The sequence below is a fragment of the Oryx dammah genome, unplaced genomic scaffold (assembly GCF_014754425.2).
Source record: "Oryx dammah isolate SB20612 unplaced genomic scaffold, SCBI_Odam_1.1 HiC_scaffold_23, whole genome shotgun sequence".
Lineage (NCBI taxonomy): Eukaryota > Metazoa > Chordata > Mammalia > Artiodactyla > Bovidae > Oryx > Oryx dammah.
Window position 1 is genome coordinate 56,446,251 of NW_024070207.1, and position 21,235 is coordinate 56,467,485.

Genomic DNA, 21,235 nt, shown 5'->3' on the forward strand with positions numbered 1-21,235 from the left:
AGGTTCAAAAAAAGTAAGGCAATGAGTAAAGAGTTAACAGGTACATGAAATAGGCACATGAAAAGATGCTATCTCCAATTATTAGAGAAATACAAATCAAAACTGCAATGAGGTACCAGCCCACACTGTTCAGAATGACCATCATTAAAAAGTCTACAAATAACAAATGCTGGATAAGGTGTGGAGAAAAGGGAACCCTCCTACACTGCTGGTGGGAATATAAACTTGTGTAGCCACTACAGAGAACAGTATGGAGGTTCCTCAAAAAACTAAAAATGGAGCTACCATATGACCCTGCAATCCAATTCCTGGGCATATATATAGAACTATAATTTGAAAAGATACATGCACCCATATGTTCATAGCAGCATTATTTACAATAGCCAAGACACTGAAACAACCTAAATGTCCATCAACAGATGAATGGATAAAGAAGATATGATGTGTGTGTGTGTGTGTGTGTGCGCGCGCGCATGCGTGCCCACGTGCGCGTGGTATGCTAAGTTGCTATAGTCGTGTCTGACCCTTTGAGACCCTATGGACTGTAGCCTGCCAGGCTTCTCTCTCCATGGGATTCTCAGGGCAAGAATACTGGAGTGGGTTGTCATGCCCTCCTCCAGGGGGTCTTCCCGACCCAGGAATCGAACATGACTCTTTTATGTTTCTTGCATTGGCAGGTGGGTTCTTTACCAGTAGTGCCACATGGGATGGCCTTGACACATGCACACTACTATATATAAAATAACTATAAGGACTTACTGTACAAGAAACTCAACTTAATACTCAGTAAAGACCTATATGGAGAAAGAATCCAAAAAAAGAGTGAATATATGTATAACTGATTCACTTTGCTGTACACCTGAAACTAACAAATCATTGTATATTAAAAATACTCCAGTACAAATTAATTATTAAAAAACAGACTACTTTGCAGACCTCATGCAAATAAATTTCAAAACCTAGATAATAGGGATAATTTCCTAGGAAAGCAAAGATTACCAAAAATAACTCCATTTGAGATTTTAAAAATTTAAAGACCATCTCACAGAAGAAATAGAGACCAATATTACCTTTGAGTGTTGATATAAAAGTACTAAATAAAATATTATCAGCATCCAATCACAAGTAGAATTTATTCCAAGAAAAAAAGGTTGTTTTAATATTAGTGATAACAATACATAACAGATAATAATAGTAATATTAATAATAGTAAACATATGCATATATTACTTATTAATATGGTATATAATATTAACACATATATGATTATCATCACAAATCCTGAAAAAGCCTTAGACACATACAATACCTGATACAAACAGTTAAGGAAGAAGAAGTCAATGGTTATATTTTTATCATAATAAATTATATATCAGTTCAGTCTCTGAATCGTGCCCGACTCTTCACTGCCCCATGGACTGCAGCATGCCAAGCTTCCCTGTCCAACACCAACTCCTGGAGTTTATCCAAACTCATATCCATTGAGTCGGTGATGCCATCCAACCATCTCATCCTCTGTCATCCCCTTCTCCTCCTGCCTTCAATCCTTCCCAGCATCAGGGTTTTTCCAGTGAGTCAGTTCTTCGGATCAGGTGGCCAAAGTATTGGAGCTTCAGCTTCAGCATCAGTCTTTCCAATGAATATTCAGGACTGATCTCCTTTAGGATGGACTGATTGGGTCTCCTTGCAGTCCAAGGGACTCTCAAGAGTCTTCTCCAACACCACATTTCAAAAGCATCAATTCTTCAGCCCTCAGCTTTCTATATAATCCAACTCTTACATCTGTACATGACTGCTGGAAAAACCATAACCTTGACTAGATGGACCTTTGTTGGCAAAGTAATGTCTCTGCTTTTGAATATGCTGTCTAGGTCGGTCATAGCTTTTCTCCCAAGGAGAAACTGTCTCTTAATTTCATTGCTGTGGTCATCATCTGCAGTGATTTTGGAGCCCAAGAAAATAAAGTCTCTGTTTCCATTGTTTCCCCATCTATTTACCATGAAGTGATGGAACCAGATGCCATAATCTTAGTTTTCTGAATGTTGAGTTTTAACCCAACTTTTTCACTCTCCTCTTTCACTTTTATCAAGAGGCTCTTTAGTTTGTTTTCTAATGTTATATATGTGTGTATATATATATATATAAACATAATTGTATAATAATTATATAATATATATTATATATAATATATTAACATAATATATATAATATATATTAACATATAGCATTATGGGGGTTATGGCATCTAACCTCCCATGGAATTAATAATCCATGTATAACTTTTGACTCCCCCCAATAGCAATACTTTTGCCTGGAATCTTTACCAACAACATAAACAGCTGATCAACACATATTTTGCATGTTATATGTATTACATACTTATACATAAAGTGCTCTTAGAATAAAGTGAGTTAGAGAAAATAAATGTTGTTAAGAAAGCCATAATGAAGGGGAAATACATTTGTAGTACTGTACTGCATTTATCAATACCATCGGTGTACATCATCTGTTTACAAGATGAATCATCTGTATGTCAGTACCTACATCAATATTGCCTTATCTGATATAACACTACAAATGTTATTTGTATTACTAACACTAGACATCAAAAATGAAAGATGATGTAATGGTAGAGATTAACTTATTTGCAAAGCAGAAGTAGAAACATAGACTGCAGAAAACAAGCTTACAGTTACCAAGGAGACAAAAGGAGAGGTGGGATGAATTGGGAGGCTGGGATTGACATATATACACTACTGATACTATATATAAAATAGGATAACTAATGAGAATCTACTGTAGAGCACAGAGAACTCTACTGAATCCTCTGTGGTGATCTAAATGAGAAGGAAATCCAAAAAAGAGTGGATATATATATATATATCACTGATTCAGGCTTCCCTGGTGTCTCAGCAGTGTAGAATCTGCCTGCAATGCAGGAGATCCCGGTTCGATCCCTGCATCAGGAAGATCCCCTGGAGGAGAGCATGGCAACCCACTTCAGTATTCTTGCCTGGAGAATCCCATGGACAGAAGAGTCTGGTGGGCTGCAGTCCACAGGGTCACACAGAGTCAGACATGACTGAAGTGATTAAGCAGCAGGAGCAGCATCACTGATTCACTTTGCTGTACAGCAAAAAATTAGCACAACCTCATAAAGCAACTATATTCCAATAAAAAGTAATTTAAAAAGAAAGACAATGTTAAAGAGAAATACACATTTATTTACAGCTATAACAATTCAGGCTTTGATAATGTAGAAGCAGTAATATGATTGCTTTATGGTAACTTAGCTTATCTATACACTAAGGAATGAATCATTATAAAAATTACATGGTGTAAAAGATTACAGCCATATTCATAGTATAGTATTAGAAACACTGATACATTTTTTTAAAGATCACTTCCGGTGGTCCTAAGATGGTGGAGGAATAGGACGGGGAGACCACTTTCTCCCCAACAAATTCATCAAAAGAACATTTAAACGCTGAGTAAATTCCACAAAACAACTTCTGAATGCCAGCAGAGGACATCAGGCACCCAGAAAAGACAGCCCACTGTCTTTGAAAGAAGATGGAGAAGTCTTGAGGCTACTGTAAAAATAACACTGAAAACCAGAAGCAGGAGGCTTAAGTCCAAATCCTGAGAACACCAGAGAACTCCTGACTCCAGGGAACATTAATCGACAGGAGCTCATCTGAAACCAAGCAACACCCAAGGGCCAACAAGTTCCAGAGCAAGGCATACCATGCAAATTCTCCAGCAAGACAGCAACATAGCCCTGAGCTTCAATATACAGGCTGCCCAAAGTCACTCCAAATCCACTGACATCTCATAATTCATTACTGGACACTTCAAATTGCACTCCAGATAGAAGAAATCCAGCTCCACCCACCAGAACACCGACACAAGCTTCCCTAACCAGGGAACCTTGACAAGCCACCCATACAACCCCACCCACAGCAAGGAAACTCTACAATCAAAGAACTCCACAAACTGCCAGAATACAGAAAGGCCACCCCAAACTCTGCAATATAAACAAGATGAAGAGACAGAGGAATACACAGCAGGTAAAGGAACAGGATAAATGCCCATCAAACCAAACAGAAGAGGAAGAGAAAGGGCATCTACCTGATAAAGAATTCTGAATAAAGATAGTGAAAATGATCCAAAATCTTGAAAACAAAATGGAATCACAGATAAATAGCCTGGAGACAAGGATTGAGAAGATGCAAGAAAGGTTTAACAAGGACCTAGAAGAAATAAAAAAGAGACAATGTATAATGAATAAAGCAATAAATGATATAAAAAACACTATGGAGGGAAACAACAGTAGAATAATGGAAGCAGAAGATAGGATAAGTGAGATGGAAGACAGAATGGTAGAAATAAATGAAGCAGAGAGGAAAAAAGAAAAAAAGAATTAAAAGAAATGAGGAAAATCTCAGAGACCTCTGGGACAAGGTTAAATGCCCCAACATTTGAGTCATAGGAGTCCTAGAAGAAGAAGACAAAAAGAAAGACCATGAGAAAATACTTGAGGAGATAATAGTTGAAAACTTCTGTAAAATGGGGAAGGAAATAATCACCCAAGTCCAAGAAACCCAGAGAGTCCCAAACAGGATAAACCCAAGGTGAAACACCCCAAGACACATATTAATCAAATTAACAAAGATCAAACACAAAGAACAAATATTAAAAGCAGCAAGAGAAAAACAACAGATAACACACAAGGGAAATCCCATAAGGATAACAGCTGATCTTTCGATAGAAACTCTTCAGGCCAGGATGGAATGGCAGGACATACTTAAAGTGATGAAAGAAAATAATCTACAGCACAGATGACTGTACCCAGCAAAGATCTCATTCAAATATGAAGGGAAAATCAAAAGCTTTACAGACAAGCCAAAGCTGAGAGAATTCAGCACCTCAAATCAGCTCTCCAACAAATACTAAAGGATCTTCTCTAGACAGGAAACACAAAAAGGGTGTATAAACTGAACCCAAAACAATAACGTAAATGGCAATGGGATCATACTTATCAATAATTACCTTAAACGTAAATGGGTTGAATGCCCCAACCAAAAGACAAAGACTGGCTGAATGGATACAAAAAAAGACCCCTATATATGTTGTCTACAAGAGACCCACCTCAAAACAAGGGATACATACAGACTGAAAGTGAAGGGCTGGAAATAGATACTCCATGCAAATAGAGACCAAAAGAAAGCATGAGTAGCAATACTCCTATCAGATAAAATAGACTTTAAAACAAAGGCTGTGAAAAGAGACAAAGAAGGCCACTACATAATGATCAAAGGATCAATCCAAGAAAAGATATAACAATTATAAATATATATGCACCCAACATAAGAGCACCACAATATGTAAGACAAATGCTAAGAAGTATGAAAAGGGGAATTAACAATAACATAATAATAGTGGGAGACTTTAATACCCCATTCACACCTATGGATAGACCAACTAAACAGAAAATTAACAAGGAAAAACAAACTTTAAATGATACAATAGACCAGTTAGACCTAATTGATACCTATAGGACGTTTCACCCCAAAACAATGAATTTCACCTTTTTCTCAAGGGCACACAGAACCTTCTCCAGGATAGATCACATCCTGGGCCATCAATCTAGCCTTGGTAAATTCAAAAAAACTGAAATCATTCCAAGCATCTTTTCTGACCACAATACAGTAAGATTAAATGTCAATAACAAGAGAAAAACTATTAAAAATTCCAACATATGGAGGCTGAACATCACGCTGCTCAATAACCAACAAATCACAGAAAAAATCAAAAATAAATCAAAATATGCATAAAAACAAATGAAAATGGAAACACAACAACCCAAAACCTGTGGGACACTGTAAAACAATGCTAAGGGGAAGGTTCATAGCAATACAGGCATACCTCAAGAAACAAGAGAAAAGTCAAATAAATAACCTGACTCTACACGTAAAGCAACTAGACAAGGAAGAAATGAAGAACCCCAGGGTTAGTAGAAGGAAAGAAATCTTAAAAATTAGGGCAGAAATAAATGCAAAAGAAACAAAAGAGACCATAGCAAAAATCAACAAAGCCAAAAGCTGGTTCTTTGAGAGGATAAATAAAATTGACAAGCCGTTAGCCAGACCCATCAGGAAACAAAGGGAGAAAAATCACATCAATAAAATTAGAAATGAAAATAAAGAGATCACAGCAGACAATACCAAAATACAAAGGATCCTAAGAGACTACTATCAGCAACTATATGCCAATAAAGTGGACAACTTGGAAGAAATGGACAAATTCTTAGAAAAGTACAACTTTCCAAAACTAACCAGGAAGAAATGGAAAATCTTAACAGATTCATCACAAGCACGGAAATTGAAACTGTAATCAGAAATCTTCCAGCAAACAAAAGCCCAGGACCAGATGGCTTCACAGCTGAATTTTACCAAACATTTAGAAAAGAGCTAACACCTATCCTACTCAAACTCTTCCAGAAAATTGCAGAGGAAGGTAAACTTCCAAACTCATTCTATGAGGGCACCATCACCCTAATACCAAAACCTGACAAAGATTCCAAAAAAAAAAAAAAAAAGCAAACTACAGGCCAATATCACTGATGAAAAATCCTAAACAAAATTCTAACAATCAGAATCCAACAACACATTAAAAAGACCAAGTGGGCTTTATCCCAGGGATGCAAGGATTCTTCATTATCCACAAATCAATCAATGTAATACACCACATTAACAAATTGAAAAATAAAAGCCATATGATTATCTCAATAGATGCAGAGAAAGCCTTTGACAAAATTCAACATCCATTTATGATACAAACTTTCCAGAAAGCAGGAATAGAAGGAACATACCTCAACATAATAAAAGCTATATATGACAAAACCCACAGCAAACATTATCCTCAATGGTGAAAAATTGAAAGCATTTCCCCTAAAGTCAGGAACAAGACAAGGGTGTCCACTCTCACCACTACTATTCAACATAATTTTGGAAGTTTTGGCCACAGCAATCAGAGCAGAAAAAGAAATAAAAGGAATCCAAACTGGAAAAGAAATAGTAAAACTCTCACTGTTTGCAGATGACATGATCCTCTACATAGAAAACCCTAAGGACTCCAGCAGAAAATTACTAGAACTAATCAGTGAATATAGTAAAGTTGCAGAATAAAAAATCAACACACAGAAACCCCTTGCATTCCTATACACTAACAATGAGAAAATAGAAAGAGAAACTAAGGAAACAATTCCATTCACCATTGCAACGAAAAGAATAAAATACTTAGGAATTTATCTACCTAAAGAAACTAAAGACCTATATATAGAAAACTATAAAACACTGGTGAAAGAAATCAAGGTGAGGTGAGGTGAGGTGAAGTCTCTCAGTCGTGTCCGACTCTTTGCGAACCCGTGGACTCTAACCTACTAGGCTTCTCCGTCCATGGGATTCTCCAGGCAAGAATACCGGAGTGGATTGCCATTTCCTTCTCCAGGGGATCTTCCCGACCCAGGGATCGAACTCAGGTCTCCCGCATTGGAGGCAGATGCTTTAACCTCTGAGCCACCAGGGAAGCTGGGGGGAAAGAAATCAAAGAGGACACTAATAGATGGAGAAATATACCATGTTCATGGATCAGAAAGATCAATATAGTGAAAATGAGTATACTACCCAAAGCAATCTATAGATTCAATGCAATCCCTATGAGGCTACCAACAGTATTTTTCAGAGCTAGAACAAATAATTTCACAGTTTGTATGGAAATACAAGAAACCTCGAATAGCCAAAGCAATCTTGAGAAAGAAGAATGGAACTGGAGGAATCAACCTGCCTGACTTCAGGCTCTACTACAAAGCCACAGTCATCAAGACAGTATGATACTGGCACAAAGACAGAAATATAGATCAATGGAACAAAATAGAAAGCCCAGAGATAAATCCATGCACCTATGGACACCTTATCTTTGACAGAGGAGGCAAAAATATACAATGGAGAAAAGACAATCTCTTTAACAAGTGGTGCTGGGAAAACTGGTCAACTACTTGTAAAAGAATGAAACTAGAACACTTTCTAACACTATACACAAAAATAAGCTCAAAATGGATTAAAGATCTAAACATAAGACCAGAAACTATGCAACTCCTAGAGGAGCACATAGGCAAAACAGTCTCCAACATAAATCACAGCAGGATCCTCTATGACCCACCTCCCAGAATATTGGAAGTAAAAGCAAAAATAAACAAGTAGGACCTAATTAAAATTAAAAGTTTCTGCACAACAAAGGAAACTATAAGCAAGGTGAAAAGACAGCCTTCAGAATGGGAGAAAATAATAGTAAACGAAGCAACTGACAAAGAATTAATCTCAAAAATATACAAGCAACTCCTGCAGCTCAATTCCAGAAAAATAAACGACCCAATCAAAAAATGGGCCAAAGAACTAAACAGACATTTCTCCAAAGAAGACATACAGATGGCTGACAAGCACATGAAAAGATGCTCAACATCACTCGTTATCATAGAAATGGAAATCAAAACCACAATGCAGTACCATTTCACACCAGTCAGAATGGCTGCTATTCAAAAGTCTACAAGCAATAAATGCTGGAGAGGGTTGGAGAAAGGGGAACCCTCTTACACTGTTGGTGGGAATTCAAACTAGTACAGCCACTATAGAAAACAGTGTGGAAATTCCTTAAAAAACTGCAAATAGAACTGCCATATGACCCAGCAATCCCACTACTGGGCATACACACTGAGGAACCCAGAACTGAAAGAGACACATGTACCCCTATGTTCATCACAGCAGTTTATAATAGCCAGGACATGGAAGCAACCTAGATGTCCATCAGCAGACAAATGCATAAGAAAGCTGTGGCACATATACACAATGGAATATTACTCAGCCATTAAAAAGAATGCATTTGAATCAGTTTTAATGAGGTGGATGAAACTGGAGCCTATTATACAGAGTGAAGTAAACCAGAAAGAAAAACACCAATATAGTATACTAACACATATATATGGAATTTAGAGAGATGGTAATGATAACCCTGTATGCGAGACAGCAAAAGAGACACAGATGTATGGAACAGTCTTTTGGACTCTGTGGGAGAGGGTGAGGGTGGGATGATTTGGGAGAATGGCATTGAAACATGTATAATATCATATGTGAAACAAATCGCCAGACCAGGCTCAATGCAGGATACAGGATGCTCGGGGCTGGTGCACTGGGATAGCCCAGAGGGATGGTATGGGGAGGGAGGTAGGAGGGGGGTTCAGGATGGGGAACACGTGTATACCCGTGGCAGATTCATGTTGATGTATGGCAAAACCAATACAATATTATAAAGTAATTAGCCTCCAATTAAAATAAATAAATTTATATTTTTAAAAAATTTATTTTAATCATTCAATAAAAAAATAAATAAAGATCACTTCCCTTTGATCATAGGCTTATACACAACTTTCTCCAATTGCAAGAAAGCTATACTATACAGTAATGTAATTCTTTGAAAGTAAAGTTATAAAACAGTAAGCCAACTAGCACATTAATTTTATATTAAGTTTTTCCTGTGGGAGCTGCCGGGTTGAGAGGAGCATGGCCTTCTGCTCGCCCTACAATGGCGTGTGCTCATCCACTAATATCAGTGTACTCTGAAAAGGGGGAGTCCTCTGGCAAAAATATCACTTTGCCTGCTGTGCTCCGGGCTCCCATTCAACCCGATATTGTTAACTTTGTTCACATCAACTTATGCAAAAACAACAGACAGCCCTATGCTGTCAGTGAGTTAGCAGGTCATCAAACCAGTGCTGAGTCTTGGGGTACCAGCAGAGCTGTAGCTCGAACTCCCAGGATTCAAGGTGGCAGGACTCACCATTCTGGTCAGGGTGCTTTTGGTAATATGTGTCATGGGGGCCGCATGTTTGCACCAACCAAGACCTGGCGACTTTGGCACCGCAGAGTGAATACAGCGCAGAAGCGATATGCCATTTGCTCTGCACTGGCTGCCTCAGCCTTACGAGTGCTGGTTATGTCTAAAGTTCATCGTATAGAGGAAGCTCCTGAACTTCCTTTGGTGGTGGAAGATAAAGTTGAAGGCTACAAGAAGACCAAGGAGGCTGTTTTGCTTCTGAAGAAACTTAAGGCCTGGAATGATATCAAAAAAGTCTATGCCTCTCAGCGAATGAGACCTGGCAAAGGCAAAATTAGAAACTATTGCCATATCCAGCACAGGGGACCCTGTATCATCTATAATGAGGACAATGGTATCATCAAGGCCTTCAGAAACATCCCTGGAATTACTCTGCTTAATGTAAGCAAGCTGAACATTTTGAAACTTGCTCCTGGTGGTCATGTGGGACGTTTCTGCATTTGGACTGAAAGTGCTTTCTGAAAGTTAGATGAGGCATAAAGCAGCCTCCCTCAAGAGTAACTACAACCTCCCCATGCACAAGATGCTCAATACAGACCTTAGCAGAATCTTGAAAAGCCCAGAAATCCAAAGAGCACTCCAAGCATCACACAAGAAGATTCATCGCAGAGTCCTGAAGAAGAATCCACTGAAAAACCTGAGAATCATGTTGAAGCTTAACCCATATGCAAAGACCATGAGCTAGAATACCGTTCTTCGACAGGCCAAGAACCACAAAATCCACATGGATAAGGCAGCAGCAGCACTAGAAGCCAAATCAGATCAGAAGGGGGTTCAGGGCAAGAAGCCTGTGGTGGGAAACAAAGAAAAGAAGGCTGTTGGTGATAAGAAGCTGAAGAAGCCTGTGGTGGGAAAAAAGGCTGCAGGGACCAAGAAACCAGCAGCTGAAAAGAAGCCCACAGAAAAGAAACCCACCTCAGAGGAAAAGAAGGCTGCTGCATAAACTGAACTTTGTTTATTCCATAAATGCCAAATCATTTTGGACAGCTAATTTTGAATAAAGACCTGAACAAAGAGGCAATGAGAAACATGAAAAAAAAATATTAAATATCAGTCATTTCATACTTATGTCAGGATGCACTGCCCACTTCAGTACAAGTCTTGCATATGATGTTCTACACAATGAACCACTGGGTAATGATAATAGAAAAAAGTCTACACAGTTCTTGTCATACAGTAATTAGATTTTCATATAAAGACACGTGCCCCCAGCAGATAAGCTTATTAAGTGTATGGCATAATGATTATTATTCATTAAGTGCAAGTTGATCTTCATTATCACATCTCCACACTGGGGCGGAGGAGGAGGCCCTTGCTCTTGCCATCTTGGGTGGCACAGAAGGTGGAAAGGAAGGATCTTGGAGAGATTCAAAAGCTAATTGACACCACACCAGAGGAATTACTGGTGAGAGGCAGGCATACTTGGTGTAACTTTATGGAAATACATTATAGATCCTGATATTCTTGTCTTCTCATTTCTCGAACAATGTTTGTATACCATCATCGTTTCACTGATTACTTTAGTTTCAGGGCCTGTATCATAGAAGTATTCATACTGTAAAAACAGTCAAAAGCAATGCTGCATAATTGGAACCCTTCTGCAAGACTGTCTGATGTCAATTTGTTTTCTGGCACCAATTTTATTTCATCTTCTTCTTCACTGTCTGTCACTGGTTCAGAGGTATGCATCTCCATGAATTCCTCTTGTGAATTCCTCTGGGGTGGTATCAATTAGCTTTCTAATCTCTCCAAGATCTGTATCAAAACCCTTCACTCCCCAGTGTTATCTGTTCTTCTGTTTTGTTTTGCCACATCCACACACTCTATCATGATTTCCTTGACTGGCTCTGTTGTAAATCCTGTGATGTCATGCACAACATCTGGCCACAGTTTTCTCCCACAGGAATTTGCTGTTCCAGGCTTGATGGCTTTCACAGCTTTTTCTATAGTGACAGTGGCATCTACAATGGTGTGATCCTTCCAGACTTTCATGATGGTCTCTCTGTCATAGTTCTTTTCCATAGTATTAACAATTCTGTCCATAAAGTACTATATATAACGGGCCTTAAGGGTTCTTATAATTCCCTCATCTAAAGGCTGAACTAGGGACATCGTGTCTGGGGCCAAGCAGACCACTTTGACACCTTCAGTATTGAACTCATGGGGTTCTGGGTGGTCAGAGACATTGTCAAATAGCAAGAGAACTTTAAAAGGCAGTCCTCTACTGGTAAAGTACTTCCTGACTTCAGGGACAAAGCATCATTGTAATTTTTCCAGAAAAAGTGTTATTGTCCAGGCCTCCTTGCTGTACAACCAAAAGACTGGCAGCTGATGCTTATCTTTTTTTTAGGCTCAGCAGTTACCAGCTTTATGTATAAGGGCATTCCTGGTCATAAAGCCAACTGCACTTGCTCCAAACAGTAGAGTTAGTCTATCTCGGTAGAAGTTGCTTCCCCTGTTACCATGACCTTTTTATTAATAAATCTTTCTAAAATTATCAAACCATTCTTTGCTGGCATTAAAGCCTGCACCTTTCATTTGTTTTAAGTTGTCATATAATGACTTTGCTTTTTCTTGAATCATATTAGAGTCTATAGGTATGCTTTTCTTATAGTAATCCTACACCCACTTAAAAAGCTGCATTTTCAAAAAAGATGACAGGGTATTTTGCAAAAAATGCAAGGTTTTCATGCCTGCTGGCATAGCTGCAGTGATAGCTTCACGAATTTCCTTTTCTGTTTTTTTTTTTTTTTACAACAGTCCTTGTGCTGGATTCATTTATCTTGAAATGGAAGACTACTACAGCTGCAGACCTCAATCTACAGTACATATCAAGCAAATCAGCTTTTCCTGGTAACAGTATGACTTCTCTCTGCTTCTTGGGAGCGCTTCCAGCATCACCAGTGGCACTCTGTGCGTACGAGCCTCGTGGTGTTATTCAGGGTTTATCATGTTGCACTAAACATGGAAGAAACCTGAAAACCAGAGCTATCACTTTTTACTGTGATACAAAAGTTACCGTAGAGATGAACTGTTAACGTGGAGATGATCAGTGTTGCACAGTGTTTTAGGTGGATACTCACAACACTAGAGCTCACTGCGACAGCAACCGTTGCTATGAAATTATTGGAGCATCACCGTATGTGATACAGTTAATTTATGCATTTATGAACTTTATATTGCATATATACACTTGTTTACATTTCTCAGGACTGTGAATGGTATCACATATGTTCTCTTAGTGTCTGTATGTATAAGTTTTGATGAATTTTAACATTTTGTAGTAGATTCATGTATGTTATATGGTGGTAAATGACAAAATAGGGTAGAATCTACATATATTTTATGAATACATTTTATGGATTCCCTGGTGGCTCAGTGGTAAAGAACCCACCTGCAATTCAGGAGACACGGGTTCAGTCCTTAGGTCAGGAAGATCCCCTGGAGAAGGGAATGGCAAGCAACCCACTCCAGTATTCTTGCTTGGAGCACCTCATGGACAGAGGAGCCTGGTGGGCTGCAGTCCATGTTGTCACAAAGAGTCGGACATGACTGAGTGACTAACACTTTCTTTTCCACATAGATTACATGGTAGTAAATGACAAAATAGACTAGTTTCCACATATATTTTATGAATTCAGGATATACCTAACTTTTTCTTAATTTTTCTAATATTTCTAGGCTATGTGGTTTGTCTATAAAATTTTACAAGTTGTTGCAAATCTCCAAAAAAGTGGACCCATGCAGTGGAAACCTGTGTTGTTCAAGGATCAACTGTACTTCAGTCCTAAAGCAAGCATCTTATTTAATGGGGAATGACTATAAATCTTTTCACTAAGATGAGCAACAGGCAACAATATTCTCTAACTACTACTACTACTATTAAACTTCATGGTAGAAATTATTCAAGAGAAATAAGAGGCATAAGAACTAGAAAAGAAGTAAAATGACCTCTGTTTACATATAATATGAGAGTATACCTTTAAAATTGTAGAGCAGGGGTCAGAAAACTAGGCCACAAGCCAAATTCACCCACTGCCTACTTTTGCATCTTTTAATAGTTGGAAAAAATAAAAAAAAATATTTTGTGAAATGTGAAAAGTATACAAAATTAAAATTTCAATACCCATAAATAAAGTTTTATCGGAACATAACCACACTGATATGTTTACATTTTGCCTATGGGTGCTTTCATGCTACAATAGCAGAGTTGAATAGAAGTAGCAGAGACCAGATTTGATGCTCTTATTACTTTGCACTGCAGCACAGCACACTACAAAGCACAGTGACACAGTTATAATTCTATAGAATTTCCAGTGCCACACATGCCATGTCTGTGGCACACTCTATAGCAGACCATTTAATTTTATTTCTTAACACTAGTGCATATCCATCATGTCAAAATCAAAACAAAATGAAAACAGAAAAGTTGAGTTCAAATGTTGCACTCTTAAAACACAGTATAGTGTGGATTAATTTGTTATCAAAATAGATGGCAAAGTAGTGTTTTTATTATCTCCTGAGACTATAGCTGTGCTAAAAGAGTCCAACATACACTGACATCATCAGACTAAGCACTTGTCACAATATTCCTAACGCGTGGGAAAGCAACAGTCAGAAAACTTAGATTTAAATTGAAATATAACAACATAATTTCATCACAAAAATTGAAAAATCCAAAATCAAAATAAACTAGCCAGTGGCTCACTTGTTGGCCAAACAAGGTGAAGGAAGAAAGGAATTGGCAACAGTAACTCTGGAAAATCTGCTTTCACTAGAAAATATAAAACTAGAAACAAAAGAAACTGTATGTAAACACTGTATCTAGTTGGCAAATTTGTTTCTCAAGGGATTATGGTTAAACAATATTGAAACAGCCATATATGTATACTGCTGCTGCTGCTGCTAAGTCGCGTCAGTTGTGTCCGACTCTGTGTGACCCTATAAGAGGCAAACCAGGTTTCCCTGTCCCTGGGATTCTCCAGGCAAGAACACTGGAGTGGGTTGCCACTTCCTTCTCCAATGCATGAAAGTGAAAAGTGAAAGTGAAGTCGCTCAGTCGTGTCCGACTCTTTGCGACCCAATGGACTGCAGCCCACCAAGCTCCTCCGTCCATGGGATTCTCCAGGCAAGAGTACTGGAGTGGGTTGCCATTGCCTTCTCTGATATATGTATACTAGGACTGAAAAATAAGGAAATGGATGCTGGATGAAAGAAGCCAAGTTTCTCATTGTCTGAGAAAAGTTATGTGGCACTGGATTAGATTCAGAGATATCAGTATGTACTTATATTTAGATTAATATAGAGAGAGATGAATAAATACAAAAATTAGATAGGTGTATATACACGAGTAACTTTCCTAGCTCTGTCCAGGAACAATGGTACCCCAGTAGTAACAAATACACCCAGTAGCAAGATACTAGTTTTAAATTATTCTCCAAAGAAAAGAACCAGGATTCATTGGAGAAGTGTTGGGGCAGGGACAAATACAAAATGAGCCTGGAGCATTCTGTAGAATCAGAAAGCGAGGAAGTGCTCAAAAAAAAAAAACAAAATATGAGTGCATGGCAAATGGACAGAGGAGTCAATGTGAAAGAACTCCCAAAGTTGGAACAATCTGAGCAACACAAACAAACACTATTGTATTGGATTATAACCCAAAGTATAAAATAAATATACATGATTCCATATAGATACAAATAAATAAATACATAGAGAAGAAGCAGATCTCCCATACAGAAGAATTCCAAATAATTTATGAGCTAGTCCCCTCTCAAGGAAGTGGAGCTTAACTCCCCAGTCCTAGAGTGACTTGCTTCCAAAGAGTATGAAAGTGGGGGTGGGGGAGAGTAACTTTACAGTGGAGAAGCTTAACAAACAGTACCTCAAAACAAGTGTATTTTTCAGGGTTCTCCAGGAAAAACAGACACAATTAGATAAATACAGATATATGCTTGCACAGTTTATTGAGGCTGAGAAAGTCCACAAACTACCATCTGCAAGCTGGAGAACCAGCAAAGCTGGTGGTACAATTCTCCTGTGGCTCAGCTGGTAAAGAATCCTCCTGCAATGTGAGAGACCTGGGTTCGATCCCTGGGTTGGGAAGATCCCCTGGAGATGGGAAAGGCTACCCACTCCAGTGGTCTGGCCTGGAGAATTCCATGGACTGTATAGTCCATTGGGTCTCAAAGAGTTGGACATGACTGAGTGACTTTCACTTCACTTCACTGAAGTAGGAGGTCCTGACTGGTAAAACCATCAGAAGCTGAAGGCCCTAGAACCATGACTTCCAACATACAAACACAGGCAAATATAGGTGTCCCTGCTCAAGAAGAAAGGAAACTGGCCCTTCTTTTGACTTTTTATTCTATTTGGGCACCCACCATGTTGATGAGGGCAAATCTTTACTCAGTTTGCCATTCAAATACAACCAAAACATTTTCTTTCTTTTAATATAAATTTATTTATTTTAATTGGAGGTTAATTACTTTACAATATTGTATTGGTTTTGCCATACATCAACATGAATCCACCACGGGTGTACTCGTGTTCCCCATCCTGAACCCCCCTCCCACTTATACACAATTACTTTAGAACATACTTAATCTCCAAGTAAAGACAAGAACAGATCTTAATTCCATCTATTAATAACATGATATAAGTATTCTACAATGCAAACTAAAACACACTTTTCCCTAGAAGAGGATGTAAAGCCTTCAAGTAATGTTAACTCTTCCCCTGGTATCCTTAACTTGAATAATATGATGGAAAGTTAATGATACTAAAATACTATGATATAAACTCAATAACCTCTATATGATACAGGTTACATAATAAAGCAATAGAAGAGTAATAAAAATAAAGATATTTTCTGAATATATGCATATATACACACACAAACATATTCATAACAAAATGAGGAGGAAATACTTGTGACAATTATAATCCTTACTTCTGTAACTGGTCATATGTTCATTGCTGGTATTCATGTTTACTTTCTTTCATTATCTCTTCCATATTCCATTTGCCCTCATCAAGCACCGCAACTGGTTGTGGTTATTTAGCTGGTAGGTTGACTTCATTCCTCTAGGATATGGGCCACTGGTAGTCCTGCCTGAATTGGGTTATTATAGCTTTCCTTTAACTTTAATCATAGGGCGTGGTAACTGATACTCAGAGACACCCTAGGGGATGTCCCATAATCCAGACATCATCTTCCTTACCTTCAGTGTGGAGCAGCAGTTCAATTTCCCATTGGTGGTCAGGAGCTATCACCCCAGCCAGTGCAGGAACTCTGTTCCTTGCCTGTTGATTCAGAGGCATGAGAAGCCCAAAGAGGTTGAGTGACAATTTTTACTTCCAGTTCAATGGAATTATTGTGGTGTTTCCTCATGGAAGCACCCTCCCCTCAGAACTAAGACCTCGAGGCCAGTGGAGCAGAATGCTGCAGAGACAGGAAGCAGAGCTTTTTCTCATGGGCCACTGGCGGTAATGGAGACTGGTGCCGCCCCCATTTCCAACCCCTGATGCCCACTCCCACGAGTCATGGCTGCTAGAGAAACAGCTCAGTACACTGAACGCTGAGTCAGAGCGTATACAGCCTTGTGTGCACAGCCTTGTGTACATAGCCTTCTAGAGACCCTGGCCTTGCCTTAGAGGTGCCACCACCCAGCTGACACAACAACTGAGCCTGAAAGAGGGCCTGCCACCCTTCTACCCACCAAGCCAGCTCCTTCATACTGGAGGGTAACACCAGTCAATTCCATGGGCAGGGACCCACTGCTGCACTTCCTGTGCTGTGAAGCGACTTCCTTCATCAGAACAGTGCTGCCTGGAAGGCCGTGAAGCCAGACGAGGTGCTTTGTGAGGCTACAGAGGGCAGTTTGGGCAGAAGCCTTGTGTGCAGAGGAGGAAAATATGTGGTCACACTGAACGTCCATTGCAGTAAGGACAAAACTCTTCACTGCTTTTTCTACAAGGGAAGGGGTCCTAACACTAACCTGCCACCAGGGAGCTGGCTGATCAGTCAGGGGATTGGTATCATGTTGGGAGTCAGTACTGGTCTCTGTTGCTGGCAGACTGGGCACTCAGCAGTGACGATAGCTGGGCTGGACTTGATGAGTGGGCACCCAAGCACATATCACCTCCAAACCTGCTACCATGAACACTTCCTGCAGCAAACAAGACACTTTGTGCCTGGGGAAAGAGACCAACTGGAATCCACAGAACAGGTCATCCTATCTACTTGATTATTAACGTCCTCCTCCTCTGAAGTTACTCTTTGGTGAATGGTCACGTGGGACACAAAAATCTGCACATTTTTTGCCCATTCAGAGAGGTCTATCCACATACCTCTTCCCCAAATTACTTTGTTGCCAATTTTCCAATCATATTCCTCCCAAGTCCCTGATCGTCCAGCTAAACCATGGGCCAGGGCCCATGGACTGGTATTTAACCACACATCTAGCCAGTTCTCCTCCCAAGCAAACAGCCAGGTGCATTCATTTAAGTTCTGGGAGGATTTTATTTCACCATCTCCTTCAGAGATGCTCCAGAGAGAGGCTCTTGTGCTGCAGCTGTCCACATGTAGGTGGTGCCTGTATATCATGCAGAACCATCTATAAACCAGGCCCAAGTCTTTTCTTGCTCTGACAACTGATCATAGAGAACACTGCACAAGGCCACAGGTGCAAGCCGGGGTAGAGAAGGTAGTGTAACTAAAGTAGGGACCATGAGAATTTGGACCACTTCCTTTGAATGATGGAGTGCTGCTGTGTACCTGCAAATTTTTGGCTTGGTGGGTCAGACGTCACCCATTTTATGATGGGCAGCTCAAGTTACATGGTAACCTGGTGGCCCATTGCTAAGCATTAAGCCTCTACTAAGGTCTGGTATCTGGCCAAAAGCTGTTTCTCAAAAGAAGAGTAGTCATCTAGAAAAAATGGCAAGGCCTTATTCCAAAACCCAGTATTGTCCTATCAAAGGCTCCAAACACCAGCCCCGTGTGCCTCTGACACTTTCAAGCAGTACTAGGTCTGCTGAATCATATGTGCAAGGACCTCTTGTCAAGCCTCCTCTGGTTCTGACTGCTACTCAAAATTAGCAGTTTCTGAATCACTTGGAAATGTCTAGAATAACCAACCAAATGAGGAATGTTACCTCCAAACTCCAAAGTGGCCCACTAGGTGTTGTGCCTCTCTTGTGGTTGTAGTAGTGGCCAGACACAACAACTTATCCCTCATCTTAAAAGGGATATCTCCACATGCCCCACACTGGACACCTAGATATTCCACCAAGATAGAAGAGCCCTGAATTTTAGTTGGATTTATTCCCACCTCATGCATGTAGATATCTTATCAGTAAGTCGAGAAAAGTTGGAGAAGGAAATGGCAACCCACTCCAGTTTCCTTGCCTGAAAAATCCCATGGACAGAGGAGCCTGGTGGGCTGCAGTCCATGGGGTTGAAAAGAGTTAGGCACAACTGAGCGACTAACATTTCACTTTCAGAGAAGATGCTACTTCTTGCTCACTAGGTCCAATTAGCATAATGTCATCAATGTATTATAACGGACCAGTGTGATATCCCGTGGAAGGACAAGGTGATCAACATTGTTGCTAACTAAATGATGATGTAGGGATGGAGAGATAATATATCCCTAAGGAAGGTATACTGCAGCTCTTGCAAGCTGAAAACAAACTGCATGTGGTGGGACTTAGGGACAGATATGGAGAAGAAGGCGTTTGTTAGCTAAGTAGCTCCATACAGGTAGCACTGTAGTTGTTGCTGTTGTTTAGTCACTAAGTTGAGTCCGACTGTTTGTGACCCCATGGGAAGCAGCATGCCAGACTTCCCTGTCCTCCACTATCTCCAGGAGTTTTTTCAAACTCATGGGCAATGAGTCGGTGATACTATCTAACCATCTCATCCTCTGCCACCTTCTTCTCCTGCCCTCAGCCTTTCCCAGCACCAGGGTCTTTTCTAGTGAGTTTGCTCTTCCCATCAGGTGGCCAAAACATTGGAGTTTCAGCTTCAGCATCAGTCATTCTAATGAATCAGTTCAGTTCAGTTCAGTTCAGTCACTCAATCATGTCTGACTCTTTGTGACCCCCATGGACTGCAGCACACCAGGCCTCCCTGTCTATCACCAACTACCAGAGTTTATGAAAGCTCATATCCATTGAGTCGGTGATGCCATCCAACTATCTCATCCTCTGTTGACCCCTTCTCCTCCTGCCTTCAATCTTTCTCAGCATCAGGGTCTTTTCCAATGAGTCAGTTCTTCACATCAGGTGGCTAAAGTATTGGGCTTCAACATCAATTCAGCTTCAACATCAATCCTTCCAATGAACATCCAAGACTGATCTCTTTTAGGATGGACTGGTGGATCTCCTTGCAGTCCAAGGGACTCTCTAGAGTCTTCTCCAACACCACAGTTCAAAAGCACCAATTCTTTGGAGCTCAGCTTTCTTTATAGTCCAACTCTCACGTCATATATGACTACTGGAAAAATCATAGCTTTCTCTAGAAGGACTTTTGTTGGCAAAGTAATGTCTCTGCTTTTTAATATGCTGTCTAGGTTGGTCGTAGCTTTTCTTCCAAGGAGCAAGCGTTTTTTTAATTTCATGGCTGCAGTCTAATAACTATTCATGGTTTATTTCCTGTAGAATTCAATTGTTTGATCTCTGTGCAGTCCAAAACATTCTCAAGAGTCTTCTCCATCAACAAAATTTTGAAAGCATCAATTCTTCAGCACTCAGCCTTCTTTAGGGTCCAACTCTTACATCTGTACATGACCACTGGAAAAACCATAGCTTTGATTATACCCACCTGAGTCAGCAAAGCGATGTCTCTGCTTTTTAATACACTGTCTCAGCAATACATGAACCATGAACTTTCAGATGTTCAAGCTAGTTTTAGAAAAGGCAGAGGAACCAGAGATCAAATTGCCAACATCCTCTGGATCATCAAAAAAGCAAGAGAGTTTCAGAGAAACATCTATTTCTGCTTTATTGACTATGCCAAAGCCTTTGACTGTGTGGATCACAATAAACTGTGGAAAATTCTGAAGGAGATGGGAATACCAGACACCTGACCTGCTTCTTGAGAAACCTGTATGCCGGACAAGAAGCAACAGTTAGAATTGGACATGGAACAACAGACTGGTTCCATATAGGAAAAGGAGTATGGCGAGGCTGTATATTGTCACCCTGCTTATTTAACTTACATGAAGAGTACATCATGAGAAACACTGGGTGGAGGAAGCACAAGGTGGAATCAAGATTT

At 39.7% G+C, this 21,235-nt stretch overlaps 1 long non-coding RNA gene and 1 pseudogene across 1 annotated transcript in view; one reads left to right on the forward strand and one right to left on the reverse strand.

Moving 5' to 3' along the window:
• Positions 1 to 3,139: 3,139 nt before the first annotated feature.
• The window catches only part of LOC120881878, a 36,132-nt gene continuing 18,036 nt past the window's right edge, over positions 3,140 to 21,235 (reverse strand). Inside the window, exons 3-5 of the long non-coding RNA XR_005725340.1 lie at positions 16,549 to 16,557; positions 13,984 to 13,993; positions 3,140 to 3,151 (exon numbers count right to left, since the gene is read on the reverse strand). This is a non-coding gene — a long non-coding RNA (uncharacterized LOC120881878). The remainder of the gene's footprint in view (positions 3,152 to 13,983; positions 13,994 to 16,548; positions 16,558 to 21,235) is intronic.
• On the forward strand, positions 9,625 to 10,984 carry LOC120881823 (annotated as a pseudogene).